The sequence below is a fragment of the Nerophis lumbriciformis genome, unplaced genomic scaffold (genome assembly GCF_033978685.3).
Source record: "Nerophis lumbriciformis unplaced genomic scaffold, RoL_Nlum_v2.1 HiC_scaffold_42, whole genome shotgun sequence".
Taxonomy (NCBI): Eukaryota; Metazoa; Chordata; class Actinopteri; order Syngnathiformes; family Syngnathidae; genus Nerophis; species Nerophis lumbriciformis.
This window is the reverse complement of record NW_027316584.1, coordinates 470,001-474,315: the sequence shown is the minus strand read 5'-3', so window position 1 is coordinate 474,315 and position 4,315 is coordinate 470,001.

The window sequence follows — 4,315 nt, the reverse complement described above, 5'->3', positions numbered from 1 at the left end:
CTACAATGTCCACGACGCACCCAGCAAAGGCGCACTGTGATTGGGAAGAAAAGTTGGGAAAGTGGGCAAAAGTCCCGAATTTGGTCCAAAATCACACCCAGGTTCGAGTCCCACAAGTCCCGCCGCGTTCCACCAGTGTCTCGGGGTGCCTACAATGTCCACAACGCACCCAGCAAAGGCGCACTGTGATTGGGAAGAAAAGTTGGGAAAGTGGGCAAAAGTCCCGAATTTGGTCCAAAATCACACCCAGGTTCGAGTCCCACAAGTCCCGCCGCGTTCCACCAGGGTTCCGGGGTGCCTACAATGGCCACAACTTACCCAGCAAAGGTGCACTGTGATTGGGAAGAAAAGTTGGGAAAGTGGGCAAAAGTCCCGAATTTGGTCCAAAATCACACCCAGGTTCGAGTCCCACAAGTCCCGCCGCGTTCCACCAGTGTCTCGGGGTGCCTACAATGTCCACAAGGCACCCAGCAAAGGCGCACTGTGATTGGGAAGAAAAGTTGGGAAAGTGGGCAAAAGTCCCGAATTTGGTCCAAAATCACACCCAGGTTCGAGTCCCACAAGTCCCGCCGCGTTCCACCAGGGTTCCGGGGTGCCTACAATGTCCACAACGCACCCAGCAAAGGCGCACTGTGATTGGGAAGAAAAGTTGGGAAAGTGGGCAAAAGTCCCGAATTTTATCCAAAATCACCAAAATCACACCCAGGTTCGAGTCCCACAAGTCCCGCCGCGTTCCACCAGTGTCTCGGGGTGCCTACAATGGCCACAACTTACCCAGCAAAGGTGCACTGTGATTGGGAAGAAAAGTTGGGAAAGTGGGCAAAAGTCCCGAATTTGGTCCAAAATCACACCCAGGTTCGAGTCCCACAAGTCCCGCCGCGTTCCACCAGTGTCTCGGGGTGCCTACAATGTCCACAAGGCACCCAGCAAAGGCGCACTGTGATTGGGAAGAAAAGTTGGGAAAGTGGGCAAAAGTCCCGAATTTGGTCCAAAATCACACCCAGGTTCGAGTCCCACAAGTCCCGCCGCGTTCCACCAGGGTTCCGGGGTGCCTACAATGTCCACAACTTACCCAGCAAAGGCGTACTGTGATTGGGAAGAAAAGTTGGGAAAGTGGGCAAAAGTCCCGAATTTGGTCCAAAATCACACCCAGGTTCGAGTCCCACAAGTCCCGCCGCGTTCCACCAGGGTTCCGGGGCGCCTACAATGTCCACAACGCACCCAGCAAAGGCGCACTGTGATTGGGAAGAAAAGTTGGGAAAGTGGGCAAAAGTCCCGAATTTGGTCCAAAATCACACCCAGGTTCGAGTCCCACAAGTCCCGCCGCGTTCCACCAGTGTCTCGGGGTGCCTACAATGTCCACAACGCACCCAGCAAAGGCGCACTGTGATTGGGAAGAAAAGTTGGGAAAGTGGGCAAAAGTCCCGAATTTGGTCCAAAATCACACCCAGGTTCGAGTCCCACAAGTCCCGCCGCGTTCCACCAGTGTCTCGGGGTGCCTACAATGTCCACAACGCACCCAGCAAAGGCGCACTGTGATTGGGAAGAAAAGTTGGGAAAGTGGGCAAAAGTCCCGAATTTGATCCAAAATTATGCCCGGGTTGGAGTACCACGAGTCCGGCCGCGTTCCACCGGTGTCCCGGGGGTGCCTGGCATGTCCACAACTTACCCAGCAAAGGCGCACTGTGATTGGGAAGAAAAGTTGGGAAAGTGGGCAAAAGTCCCGAATTTGATCCAAAATTATGCCCGGGTTGGAGTACCACGAGTCCGGCCGCGTTCCACCGGTGTCCCGGGGGTGCCTGGCATGTCCACAACTTACCCAGCAAAGGCGCACTGTGATTGGGAAGAAAAGTTGGGAAAGTGGGCAAAAGTCCCGAATTTGATCCAAAATTATGCCCGGGTTGGAGTACCACGAGTCCGGCCGCGTTCCACCGGTGTCCCGGGGGTGCCTGGCACTTCCACAACTTACCCAGCAAAGGCGCACTGTGATTGGGAAGAAAAGTTGGGAAAGTGGGGAAAAAAAGGACCGGAAAATATCCAAAATTATGCCCGGGTTGGAGTACCACGAGTCCGGCCGCGTTCCACCGGTGTCCCGGGGGTGCCTGACACGTCCACAACTTACCCAGCAAAGGCGCACTGTCAGTGGGGAAGACCAAACATGTCTCGGATTTTTTCCAAGTACCTTAACGAGAGAGGCTAAAAAGCACCTGTTTTTACCTTCTCTCGTTGTTGTACTTAGAAAAAAAACGAGAAAATAAAAAATCTGGGTTTTTTTCTAAGTACCTTAACGAGAGAGGCTAAAAAAAACCATTTTTTACCTTCTCTCGTTGTTGTACTTAGAAAAAAAACGAGAAAAAAATTTTTCCCCATTCATTTCAATGGGAGTTCATTTTTTTTTTGGGATTTTTTCTAAGTACCTTAACGAGAGAGGCTTAATTTTTCACCTACTTTTTACCTTCTCTCGATTTTTCGTTTTTTACCTGGTCGACCAAAACACCTCCATCTCGTTACTATGTGCACCATGTCTGACAGGCTGAAATCACAGGGAACGCGTCCGAGTCAAAGTGAGCTATTTTCGGACACAAATATGGTGTTTTTCCCCTCTATCCTCTGGTTCTTTTTTCAAACTGATCTTCCAGCATCTGAGCGACAGGGGCTCATGCAGACACCTGTGTCCGCCCGAGGGGCGCCTTCCCGGACACATATATGGTGCTTCCCCCCTCTTTACCCCGGTCCTTTTTCAAACTGATCTTCCAGCATCTGAGCGACAGGGGCTCATGCAGACACCTGTGTCCGCCCGAGGGGCGCCTTCCCGGACACATATATGGTGCTTCCCCCCTCTTTACCCCGGTCCTTTTTCAAACTGATCTTCCAGCATCTGAGCGACAGGGGCTCATGCAGACACCTGTGTCCGCCCGAGGGGCGCCTTCCCGGACACATATATGGTGCTTTCCCCCTCTTTACCCCGGTCCTTTTTCAAACTGCTCTTCCAGCATCTGAGCGACAGGGGCTCATGCAGACACCTGTGTCCGCCTAAGGGGCGCCTTCTCGGACACATTTTCAACTTTTCCCGCATGAATGAAATCCTGGAACTGATTCCACCCAGGTACTTAGGGCTTCCAGGGCTTGAGCGACAGGGGCTCTGTCCGGAGCGTGTGTCCGCCTAGGGGGCGCTGTCCCGGACACATTTTCAACTTTTCCCGCATGGATGAAATCCTGGAACTGATTCCACCCAGGTACTTAGGGCTTCCAGGGCTTGAGCGACAGGGGCTCTGTCCGGAGCGTGTGTCCGCCTAGGGGGCGCTGTCTCGGACACATTTTCAACTTTTCCCGCATGGATGAAATCCTGGAACTGATTCCACCCAGGTACTTAGGGCTTCCAGGGCTTGAGCGACAGGGGCTCTGTCCGGAGCGTGTGTCCGCCTAGGGGGCGCTGTCCCGGACACATTTTCAACTTTTCCCGCATGGATGAAATCCTGGAACTGATTCCACCCAGGTACTTAGGGCTTCCAGGGCTTGAGCGACAGGGGCTCTGTCCGGAGCGTGTGTCCGCCTAGGGGGCGCTGTCTCGGACACATTTTCAACTTTTCCCGCATGGATGAAATCCTGGAACTGATTCCACCCAGGTACTTAGGGCTTCCAGGGCTTGAGCGACAGGGGCTCTGTCCGGAGCGTGTGTCCGCCTAGGGGGCGCTGTCCCGGACACATTTTCAACTTTTCCCGCATGGATGAAATCCTGGAACTGATTCCACCCAGGTACTTAGGGCTTCCAGGGCTTGAGCGACAGGGGCTCTGTCCGGAGCGTGTGTCCGCCTAGGGGGCGCTGTCTCGGACACATTTTCAACTTTTCCCGCATGGATGAAATCCTGGAACTGATTCCACCCAGGTACTTAGGGCTTCCAGGGCTTGAGCGACAGGGGCTCTGTCCGGAGCGTGTGTCCGCCTAGGGGGCGCTGTCTCGGACACATTTTCAACTTTTCCCGCATGGATGAAATCCTGGAACTGATTCCACCCAGGTACTTAGGGCTTCCAGGGCTTGAGCGACAGGGGCTCTGTCCGGAGCGTGTGTCCGCCTAGAGGGCGCTGTCTCGGACACATTTTCAACTTTTCCCGCATGAATGAAATCCTGGAACTGATTCCACCCAGGTACTTAGGGCTTCCAGGGCTTGAGCGACAGGGGCTCTGTCCGGAGCGTGTGTCCGCCTAGGGGGCGCTGTCTCGGACACATTTTCAACTTTTCCCGCATGAATGAAATCCTGGAACTGATTCCACCCAGGTACTTAGGGCTTCCAGGGCTTGAGCGACAGGGGCTCTG